General features: G+C 39.4%; 1 protein-coding gene across 1 annotated transcript in view; it reads right to left on the bottom strand.

Annotated features, from left to right (window-relative positions):
- Positions 1-12,844, bottom strand: part of LOC140847530 (transmembrane protein 47-like) — a 65,139-nt gene that overhangs the window by 17,411 nt on the left and 34,884 nt on the right. The gene's annotated exons all lie outside the window — the stretch shown is intronic.

Genomic DNA, 12,844 nt, shown 5'->3' with positions numbered 1-12,844 from the left:
CCAAAACAGCATAGTAAAAACAGGAAGGGTTCTTAAGACCCAATTACTTTTTATAACAAGTCAGCCCACCTTGGGAGCAAAGCAGGCAGTCTTGAGTGATATGTTCCCAGACCAGGAAGCTGCTATCCTGGGAGGAAATCGGAGCAGTAAAATTCTTGTAAATAACCAGGAAGACTAATAAGAAACTTAGTGTTTCTTCAAAAGTATTTGAGACCACTCAGCAGGTGTACATCCCTAGCCCTTTGTCTCTCAACTGCCTATAAAACCCCTAGACAACACACCACCCCAGGGCTCTCTTGTCCCCTCCAGGCCTGAGCCAGGAGCTCTGTCCTCTTGCTTTCTCTCTAAATAAAAGCCTCTGCCTTGCTCTCCTACCTTGACTGTTTGCGAAGTTCATTGTTCAGCTCCGTGAACAAAAACACCAGCATCATCACCATCACCTGAGACTCACACAAAAGCCAAATGAGGGAACAGGGAATAAAGACACCAAGAGACTATGAGGACTGAAAACTACTACCCCAGGGACCAAAGTCATCGAGTCATTGAAAAGGGAAAGAAACAGGATTATTCTTTCCAGCTAGTTTAATTCAATGGTATAAGTAACTGATCTAGAATTTCTTTGAATATAGCATGAGTAACCTTGTATAATTATTGGAGGAATGAAACTCAAATTTAGGCTTCTGGGAATATGCTGATGACAGTGAGACATAAAAAAATGTCCAACAATAAGACAAAGAAAAGGTACTGAGTAGGTACTAAGAATCCACAGAGTTTCCTGTAGTCATATAACATTTACAAACAAGTCTAACTTTACAAGTGAGTCAGGTTAGTATCTACCCTCCTTTTAGACTTGGGAACAATCTAATCAATTTGCTACACAGGCAGCAGAATGAAAATGTGTTTTTGTCTTTTACAAGGGCCACCTTTTCATTGCTGGGGTCATATGCTGCATTTCAGGGTTAGTCTTAGTTCACTGAGCGCACTGAAGAGTATGTCAGGATTTGGACATTACCGCTTCAAGTCACAAAACAAAAGCACCTTGAGTCTTTGCATAAATCTGTAGTGCTAAAGATAAATAGTAGGGAAATTCTCAACATCCAAGTGGTCTCTACCAAGTAAATGTGGGGATGAATTATCTGTAGTAATGAGGGAGAGATATGCAGAACTGAAACATGAAAGACTTTAGTATCTCAGTAATGTCAGCAGTTGCCCAACCTTATCAAAGACATTATCAGGAAAATTCAGTCAGGTTTAACTTTAACCTCATCTTTGTGGCATGCACCAAAGATCAGAGAATGGCCAACAGAAGAATTTTAGCCTATTGGCCATTCTCTGGGCCTTCGAGTGTGTCACAAACAGGACATGTCTGCTGTAGTTATACGGAGTGTTTTACAATTCATTTATTAATCCAACAAATATTAAATGCTATGTGCAACAACTGGGAGAAAGTTAATTCTACAGAGAGTGAAAACACACTCGGGACACTTCTAAATTAGTTTATATTTTCCAAGGGGATTTGTAGAGAGGTGTTGTGAATAAGAATAAATAACAGAATTAAGTAACATGAGGTCAGGCATGAGGGTCTCCACATCTCTGTCTTTTGCTGTCATTTGAAGGTAAGTCACAGGTACAGAATAAAGGAACATAAAATATACAGAGATAGTGGAAAGCAGTATGGAGGTTCCTCAGAATGCTCAAAATAGAAATACCATTTGACCCAGGAATTCCACTTCTAGGAATTGACCCTAAGAATGCAGCGCTCCAGTTTGAAAAAGAGAGATGCACCCCTATGTTTATCGCTGCACTGTTTACAATAGCCAAGATATGGAAGCAACCTAAATGTCCATCAGTAGGTGAATGGATAAAGAAGATTTGGTACATATACACAATGGAATACTACGCAGCCAGAAGAAAAAAACAGATCCTACCATTCGCAACAACATGGATGGAGCTAGAGGGTATTATGCTCAGTGAAATAAGCCAGGTGGAGAAGGACAAGTACCAAATGATTTCACTCATATGTGGAGTATAAGAACAAAGGAAAACTGAAGGAACAAAACAGCAGCAGAATCACAGAACCCAAGAATGGACTAATAGTTACCAAAGGGAAAGGGACTGGGAACGATGGGTGGGAAGGGAGGGATAAGGGCGGGGAAAAAGAAAGAGGGCATTACGATTAGCATGTATAGTGCTTGTGGGGCACGGGGAGGGCTGCGCAACACAGAGAAGACAGGTAGTGATTTTACAGCATCTTACCACGCAGATGGACAGACTGTGAGGGGGTATGTGGGGGGGACTTGGTGAAGGGGGGAACCTAGTAAACATAATGTTCTTTCTGTAATTGTAGATTAATGATACCAAAAAATATATATATATACATACATAGATATGGTGCCCATATATCCAAATGATTTAGGAAAATCTCAATTTAAATATCTTTCCCCTTGTCTCAAAGAGTGGGCTTGTGTCTGTCAAACACAAATTTTGACTTGGGAAATAAAGCTATCTTGGCAAACACAGATGCATTTAATGATTTGCTGGGTCCTTTTAGGAGAAGGACAAAAACAGAGCAAATTAAAGGCTCCTTAAGAAACAGTCAATTCAAGGATTATGGAGGCAGAGAGATGAACTGTGCTGAGTACAGGAGAAGACAGAACAAAAGGACCCAGGTAGGCTGTTTTCAAAAGAGGAACCCCTTAGAAGCATTTGTTTGGTATTTAGAGGGAGGAGAAAGTGTTAAAAAAAAAAAAGGCGGGGGAGGGAGAATGAAAGAAATTCCTTCTAATCTTTTTGTGAAGGTCAAGATAACTTACAAAAAAGGCTTGCATTAACTCCATATCCCTCAGTTTGGAGTTCCAAAAACTCTGGTGTGAATTTTCTTTCTTTCAGAGAACAAACCATACTAATCTTGAGAAATGGTCATAGATATTTTTCACGGTAATGTACGTATTGCTGAAATAGAAATAGATGAGCTGGTTTAAACAGGGAAATCTAGTCATTGCAACTACTTTCTTGAGATTAGATATATAATGGGGAAATGCCAAGATTTTGGCTGGGTCTGGGGATGGATCACAAATGAAATTACTATAGAGGGACTCTTCTTCATTCTCTTGTCTGAGGTAGAGTTACCTATTTTGAGTCCGAAAATCTGGATTGGACCCTGGTTCTACCACTTGCTGACGGGTAGATCTGAGAAAAGACATTTCAAGCTCTCTGAGCCTGAGATTCCTCATTATACAATGGAGACAAGTTCTTCCCTGCAGAGATTTTAGAAAGGGTAAATGACCTAAAACACATTAACGTGCTCTCAATATGGTAAAATGATACATAAATGATAGTTCCTGGAACTCTTCACCAACTCTCTCTGGCCTATTTGCCATGGTATGGAGGGAGAGTGCTCTAAAAATGAACAGTACAGAACTCTTGACCAAAGAGCTAAAAAATACATTATACAATGGTAGAATTAACTTTCAACAATCAGATACTACAAGTTATTTTTGTACCTGGGTAATGTCAAATTCTATTTACAATGCCAATCTTGACTTTTTTTTATTTGACTTTGACCACTCTGATATTTAGCACAAATTGATATAATGGCTATCTTCAATAAAGTGGTAAGAAATGTTTTATCTACTGTAGTCTCCATTGCTGAGTAGTCTTATAAATAATACCAGAGATAAAGTTACGGTCAAAACTGACAAAATTTTCAGTATTACATTCTGGATGTTACTTGCGTGATATTTTTGCTGTAACCTTACCTTAAATTTTTTGAGTAAACATCCAAAATATATAAAGAACTCATATGCCTCAACACCCAAAAAACAAATAACCCTATGAAAAAATGGGTGGAGGACCTGAACAGACATTTCTCCAAAGAAGAAATACAAATGGCTAACAGGCACATGAAAAGATGCTCCGCATTGCGAATCATCAGGGAAATGCAAATCAAAACCACAATGAGCTCTAACTTCACACCAGTTAGAATGGCCACTATCCAAACACAAGAAACAACAAAAAATGCTGGTGAGGATTTGGAGAAACAGGAACCCACCTACACTGTTGGTGGGAATTTAAACTGGCACAACTGCTATGGCAAGCAGTACAGAGGTCCCTCCACAAACCAAAAATAAAAAAATCCATTCGACCCAGTAATTCCACTTCTAGGAATTTATCTGAAGAAAACAAAATCCCTGATTTGAAAACACATATGCACCCCTATGTTTATCACCACACTACTTGCAATAGGCAAGATATGGAAGAAACCTGAGTGTCCATCAATAGATGAATGGATGAAGAAAATGGGGTACATATTCACAATGGACTATTATTATTCAGCCATAAAAAGAAAATAAATCCTGCCATTTGCAACAACATGGACGGATCCAGAGGGTATAATGCTCAGTGAAATAAGCCAGGTGGAGAAAGAAAAATGCCATATGATTTCAGTCATAAAAACAAAGCAAACCAGAAGAAACAAATCAGAAGTAGACTCATAGACACTGAGAAGTGACTAGTGGTTACCAAGGAAGAGGAGCTGGAGGGGGCAGGGGCAGAAGGGTGAGGGGGAATAAAGGGGCACAAATATTGTCAATCACAATGTAAGTTGGTCACGGGGATGGTAGTACAGCATGGAGACTATAGAGCCAATGATTTTGTAACATCTTTCTCTGTTGATAGATAGTAACCACACTAGAGGGGGTGAGGATTTAATGATGTGAGTGATTGTTGAAGCACTGTGTTGTACATTTGAAACCAATATAAGATTGCACATCAATGATACTTTAACAAAAAAAATTTTTTTTCACCAAATGTCTCCTGAGTACCTGCCAAACATTCACACTGTGCTGTGCTAGTTACTCCAGGGGACGCAATGATGACTAAGGCACAGTCCTTGACCCAAATGTCCGCATCATCTACAAAGAGGGAGGCACTGGTAATAGAAGATAAAAAGACCAGCTGTTAAGAAGTTCTCTGTGGAATCTGCAAAGTGCTCTGGGAATACAGGCAATAGACAGATTATTTGCAACTGCAGGAATCTAGGGGGTTTCTGTGGGCAAAATTATTTTGAGCAAGGTCATAGAGGATGGGTAGAACTCCTTTGTCAGACAGGCCATGGAGAAATGGAGGATAGCAGCTAGGCCGAGAAGTCAGCTTGACTTCACGCAAGCGGATGACAGCAGGATATATTCAGAAACAGTAGCTACAACAGCACGGCCAGAATACTGGGAGTAAAGATGAAGGCGAAAAGGCAGGTCACCGGAAGACTGTGGGAGATTTTGAATGCCCACCTGAGAAGCTGGATTTCTGTTTATTTTTCTAGGTGCAGAAATCCAATGAAGAAAAATGCTATCATGGGTCTTGGTTCTGGAAAGATGTACAACTAGAATCAGTATAGAGGATTTACTGGAGGCGTAGGAAAGAGACTAAAGGGACGCCGATGAGATAAGGAGCTCTGTCCATAGGTCTGAGGTGTTCAGAGCGAGGAAACAGGGCAGTGGCAGCAGAAAGCAATGGATTAATAGCAATTCACTTTTTCATTTTGAGGTGACATACTCCTTGAGGGCACTTGGTCTCAGATACACTGCAGTGCCTAGATAAAGAGCTTTGGGCTAGAGGGGAGAGATGAAGGTGTTTAAGTGTTACAAATTTGTGCAAGTGCTACTTTACCAGTGGCAACTGTCTGAAGAAGGCACACTGAGTCAGAAGAGATCATGTGCAAAGGTTTTCTTAGGCAAGAAACATGTGATATATTAATAAGTGTAATAGGAAGGTAAAAGTCCAGTGATCCGCATCATCCTGACCTCACACAATACCCCACATTTTTTACATCTTTGTTCCCTCTGAAGGCATTGTGAATTTTCTTTAGCCTTTTTCCTCTTCTACAATTTCTGCTATTCTTATGTGAACATCTTTTGCAGGTGATGGCTGACAATTGGGATTGTCACTAACTGGTTCCCAGATGTAACTGAGCCAATGAACCTATTTTTTTTAATTTAAAATGCTTTGAAAACTTTATACATGCCCCAAATCATGTAATAATCGCACCATCCTGAAATGAAATGAACTGCCTTGTTATTTAAACCTTCTGAAACAACCAAAAAAACGTGGAAAATGTAAGACAATAGTTTGTAAAACACTAGACATCAAGCAGCAGAGACTGATCCCTGAGAGATGGGGGAACAAAATGAGGTGAGTCCTATGATTGCCCCAGACGACTTTTTGAATTCCTAGGCCATGGCTCAAGGAGGGAGAAGAATGCAGGCAGACATCAGCAGTCACTCTAAATTTATTTACTTTAATTTTTTTATTGCAATAAAGTTGATATACAATATTATGTTGGTTTCAGATGTACAACATAGCAACTAAATAATTACGTACATTACTAGATGCTTGCCACAGTAGGTGTACTTTCCCCACTATCATACCAATATATTACAACATTATTGGTTAAAGTCTCTATGTTGTACTTACACTCCTATGTCTGACTTATTTTACAATTTCCAGCTTGTACCTCTTTTTCCCTTCACTTATTTCACCCCCCACTCCCACTGCCCTTTCCCTATGGTAACCAACAGTCTATCGTCTATACTTGTGTGTCTATTTCTTTTTTGTTTGTTTTTTAGATTCTGTATATAAGTGATGTCATACAGGATTTGTCTTTCTCTGTCTGACCTATTTCACTTATCATGATACCCTCTAGATCCATCCATGTTGTCGCAAATGGCAAGATTGCCTTCTCTTTTATGGCCAAGTAATATTCCATTTTGTACATGTGCCACATCTTCATTATTCATTCGTCTACTGATGGGCCATCACTCTAAATACAGGAGATGAAGCTAGGGGACTTTGGAAAACAAGATGGGTAGAGTTCTCAAGACTGAAGAAGAGAATTTTATGCACAGAGAGAACTCCAGAAACTTTCAGAACCCCATCCCTATTCCAATTGTTCAGCTGATTATTGATAACCTCAGGCTTGATAGGAAGTTTTCTGAGGCCAGGAAAGGAACCACCTATAAAGATTTTAAGTAACAGTGCCTGGCACTCATACCAAGCCTGGAATAGTGATTTCCTGCCAGCCAGACTGAAAACCCTTAAGATTCATAGGCACTGGGTAGTGTATGTGGAAGGGTCTTGCATTAATAGTGGGAGATAACATGCCATAGATTGAGCACTGCTCTGTGTCTCCCTATCAAATCTTAAAAAGGATCCAAAAGGATCAGGCAACTTCCAAGCAACTTAACGGCATCCAAGAGCAAAGGCCGAAAATGTTTATAAAAATACAAAACTCTCCAGCCCTTACCTAGGTAAAATGAACAATTTCTGGCATCCAATAATAAATTATCAGGGTGCAAAAGGCAGTACCATGCTTCTCATAATCAAGAGATGAATCAATCAATCAAAACCAATCCAGAATTGACACAGATGTTACACTTAGCAGGAAAGGACACTACAAAGTTATTGTGTCTATACTCCAAATGTTCAAAAAACTAAGTAGAGACATGGAAAAAATAAAACTAACCTAAACTTCTAGAGATAAAAGTTTCAAAATGTGGGATGAAAGAAACATTGTCATTCATGACAGATTAGATGTTGAAGAAAAAATTACTCTATTTGAAGATTTAACAGGAGAAATTATCTGAAATGCAACACGAAGGGGGAAAAAAACATTTCAACGAGCATAGCATCAGTGAGCTGCACAAAATTTCAAGTAGCCTGATATATGGACAATTGGAATCTACAAAGAAGAGAGAAAGCAGGATGGAGAACACATTGTAGAAATTATGGCAATTTCCCCCCCAAATTTGATGGAAACTATAAGCAAACAAATTCAGGATATTCAACAAACCCTAAGCACAAGGAACATAGATAACACCATGGCACATCCTAATGAATTTTCTCAAAAACAATGATAAAGAGAACACCTTAAAAGCAGCTGGAGGAAGAAAAGACACATTATGTACAAACATCAGGGTGACATTATACTTCTTATCCAAAACAAAGCAAGAGAGAAAACAATGGCACCATCTTTTTCAAAGTGCTAAAGGAAAAGAAAACCTGTCATCCCAGAATTCTACACACAGAGAAAACATCTTTGAAAAACTATGGCAAAAATTCATCACCAGCAGATATATGTATGGTAAGGTATATTTTCCTTTCCCTGAATGAAAATGATACCAGATAGAAATACTGACCTACAGAAAGGAATGAAGAATAATGAAATTGATAATTACATGGGTAAATGTGTGATTTTTATATGTTAACATCTATTTAAGAGCGATGAGTATTTAAACAAAATTAATTGAAAAGGCAGTGTGGAGGCTATAAAATATATAAAAGTTAGTGAGTGTCAAAATGCTGTAGGCTAAATGTTTGTGTCCCCCCAAAATTCGTATGTTGAAACCTAATCCCAGTATAATGGTAATCGGAGGTAAGGCATTTGGGACTTGATTAGGTTGTGAGGGTGGGGGGCCCACATGAATGGGATTAGTGCCTTATAAAAGAGGCCTTAAGGAGATCCTTCTCATTTTCTGTATGTGGGGACACAGTGAAAAGATGGCTATGAACCAGGAAGGTGACCCGCACCAGATACCAAGTCTGCCTGCACCTTGAACTGGGACTTCCCAGCCTCCAGAACTGTGAGAAATACGTTTCTTTTGTATATAAGCCACCCAGAGTGTTATGGCATATAGGTGTTCTGTTATAGTAACCTGCGAGGAATAAAACAGAAATCGGTACCAAGAAGTGAGCTGCGGTTGGCCATCTGTATGTCTTCTTTGGAAAAATGTCTACTCAGGTGCTCTCTGACCAATTTTAATTGGACTGTTTGGTTTTTTGGTGTTGAGTTGTATGAGTTCTTCATATATCCTTTTCTAATAAATCATTTGCAAATATTTTCTGCCATTCAACAGGATGCCTTTTATTTTGTTGATTTTGCTGTGCTAAAGCTTTTTGGTTTGATGTAGTCCCAGTCGTTTATGTGTTGCATACACACACACACACACACACGTACACCAATGGATTATTACTCAGCCATAAAAAAGAATGAAACTTTGCCATTTGCAACAATGTGGATAAACCTAGAGGGTACTATGCTAAGTGAAGGAAGTCAGGGAGAGAAAGAGAAATACTGTATGATTTCACTTAGATGTGGAATCTAAGAAACAAAACAAATGAACCGATAAAACAAGATAGAAACATACTCATAGACACAGAGAACAAAGTGGTGGTTGCCAGGGGAGGGGAGTGGTGGTTGCCAGGGGAGGGGAGTGGCGGGGATGGGTGAAATAGGTGAAGGGGATTAAGAGGTGCACAATTCTAGTTATAAAATGAATGAGCCAGGAGGATGAAAAGCATAGCATAGGGAATACAGACAATAATATTGCAATAATTTTGTATGGTGACAAATGGTAACTAGACTTATTGTGGTGAGCATTCTGTAATGTGCATAACTGTCTAATCACTATGTTGTACACCTGACACCACTATATAATGTTGCATGATAACTATGCTTCAATAAAATAAATAGATCAAAAGAAGTGGGATTCTGTTACAACAAATACCTCAAAGTGTAGAAGTGGCTTGGGAACTGCGTAGTGGTGGAAGCTGTAAGAGTTTTAAGGTGCATGCTTGAAAAAGCTTACATTGCTGTGAGCAGACCACTAAGGGTGACACAATATTAGATCAAAGTTGTGAGGAGAAATCAATCATATAGAAAATAGAAAAAATATTGGGAAAAGTCAGGGAAAGTAAAATCTGTTTCTTTAAGGAGACTGGTAAAATGTCTTATTCTATAAAATAGCTTACTAGAATTAATAAGTGAGTTTTCACAGGTTGCGTGATACAAGATCAATATACAAAAATAAATTATATTTCTATAAAAACAATGAACAATGGCAGTGAAAAATACAATAATACCCACAATAGTATCACAAACATGAAATATTTAGGGAACATTTAGAGGAGAAAAGATGTGAAAGAACTATACACTGATAACTACAGAACATTGCTGAGATAAATGAAAGAACAGATACATAAATGGAGAGATGTACATTTTTCCTGGCTCAGGAAAGATGTCAATTACCTCAAAACTGATTTATAGACTCCAATGAATCCTCATCGAAAACCAACAAAGCTTTTTTGTAGACACTGACAAACTGATTCTACAATTCATTTAGAAATTCAAAGGACCAAGAGTCAACACAACTTTGTGAAAGAAGAACGAAGTTGAAAGACTAATACAGCCCAATTGGAAGATGTATTATAAAATATAGAGTAATGAACATAGTGTAGAATGGGTGTAAAGACTGAGAAATCACTGAAACAGAAGAGTGTCCAGAAACAGATCCACAAAAATATGCACAACTTAACACCTACAAAGTTACAAAGTTAATTCAGAGGAGAAAAGCTTCTCTTTAAAGAGAAAATCTTTCTGGAACTATTGGATAGCCACAGGCAGAAAGTAAAAATAGAAAAATAAAAGCTTTGATCCGTAGTTTGCATCATCTCGAAAATTAAATTTAAATAAAGACAGAACTAAATGTAAAACCTAAGATTATAAAACTTAGCAGAATGAAAAATACCTTTGTGACCTCTGTATGTGTAGTTTTCCTAGATACATTAGAAAAAATCCATAAAAGAACCAGTTGATAAATTGGACTTCATCAAATGTAAAAACTGTTAAGTAAGACACTGTTAAGACAATGAAAAGACAAACCAAAGATGGAGAGAAAAATTTACAAGTCATATATCTGATAAAGAACTTATATCCAGCATACACAAAGAACTCCCCCACTGAATGAGATTTCAATCAACACAATTTAAAAACATGCAGAACTCTTGAACAGACACTTCACCAAAGGAGAGAAATGAATAGCAAATAAGCACACCAACAGATGCTCAACACCAGTAGTCATGAGGGAAATGCAAATTCAAAACACAATGAGATGCCACTACATACCTATTAGAATAGCCAAAATAAAAATGACTAACCATAACAACAGCTGGGGAGTACGTGGGGGAAATGCAATTCTAACACACTGCAAGAAGGAATGCTAAATAGTACCACCACTTTGGGAAAGTTTGGTGGTTTCTAGAAATGCTAAACAGCTATCATATGCTCCCACCATTTGATTCATTGCTTAAGTTTATGAGTAACTTTAGATATGGAAGCATATATGCACTCAAAGACATGAACACAAACATTTGTGGCAGTTTTATTTGTAATAGCCTGCAGCCAGCAACAACGTACATGTCAACCCAAGGAGAATGGCTAAATAAAATGTGCCATGCCCATGCAATGGAATAGTACTCTGCAATGAAACGGAACGTGGGGCTGGGGCCCATCCGGGGAGAATGCGGACTGCGCAGGGGCGCCTGAGCAGACCCACCTCCAGGAAGAATGCGGCTGCACCTGGCTACGGGAAAGCAAAACACTGGAGCAGGTGGTCGCCCAGCGGCACCATGGCGGACAAGAACTGGCTGTTAGCGCCGGGCCCTCTGGAACCGATGTCCCTGGGCATGAACTCCAAGCCGTGTTACAAAGATAAGTTGACTTCCAAGTGTCCCACAAAGCAAAAGAACAGGGTTCAGAAGTGCCCCCACCTTTCTGGACAGCAGGCAGTGGATTTTTGTGAAAGAAGGGCTGGACGACTTCAGGTGGGGCTGCCCACCTTGTGATGATTTGTTCACTCGCAGAACCAAGGAGGGCTTTCTCCCCTTGATTGCTCACAGAGTGCCCCAACCTGCCCCCAAAATGAGTCAGAAAAAGGTGCACAAGGGAGCTGACCTGTGTTCCATGCTCTCGCCAGCCCAACTGGCACGGAAGGCATTCAGAGAGGACGTTGAATCCCACCTGACCAAGCATCCCTTGGCTCTCTACCCTAGTCTGGAGAAAGATCTACCTGCAGACCTATTGCTAAAGGTGCTGGAAGTGCTCGATCCTGACAGGAAGCTGGAGGACACATGGGCTTATTGTCAGGGCACCAGGAGAAGAATGAAGTCTCCCACAAAGCTTTTTGAAAATCATCCTGCCAGAGTCCACCCGGAACCTTCCAAGAACACCCCCGTGTCACATCAAGACAAGGTGCTTCATGAAGAAAGGAAGGCAAGCAGAAAGGATTCAGTCAAAAGTCCTCCTCCTCATACAAAAGTACCCAGAAGAATTCCTGAATTCCGCAAGTGGGCTGCTTCTTTTGCAGCTGTGGACACTGATGAAAAGTTCGTTATGAAACAGTTGGACATGAGCTATCAGCACAAACTGACCCATGAGCATGCCTCCATAAATAAACTAACCCGGGTTTCTTCAGACCTGATACACAGCTTGGGGGTAAATAAAATGGAGAAGACAAAACTCTCCTTACAGGAAGAAAACTGGGAGAGGAAACTCAGGAAACCACATGATCCTTACAAACGCAACTGGGTGAAGATAAGGTCTGGAGCATGGTACCTGAAGCCCAAGCTGCGGAAAAAGCGAAAATACGATGAACCTTTGATGGACCCCAAGGTCTCACTTGAAGATCAGTATGAAAGAGACATTCTTGAAGACCTTAAGGGAACAATTGCCTTTAAAGGTTTCATTCTAAGCAAGAGCTACAAGATGCCGAACTTACTTGCGAGGTTTACCAGGAAGGGATGGAGATACGATTCTGTTATGACTCCTGTACACGAAGTAATAAAAATCACAGAAGAAGAGCCGTGGGAAGATGATTAAACAGCTTTTTATTTATTTGATTACTTTCTCGTTACTTGGTTATTTCTCTCATTTTAAACATCAAACAGAATTCCTGACGAACATCCATCCCAACATGGACACAACTTTGAAGTGCGACATCCAGAAATTTAACAT

The sequence above is a fragment of the Manis javanica genome, chromosome X (assembly GCF_040802235.1).
Source record: "Manis javanica isolate MJ-LG chromosome X, MJ_LKY, whole genome shotgun sequence".
Classification (NCBI taxonomy): domain Eukaryota; kingdom Metazoa; phylum Chordata; class Mammalia; order Pholidota; family Manidae; genus Manis; species Manis javanica.
This window is presented reverse-complemented; position numbering and strand designations above follow the sequence as displayed.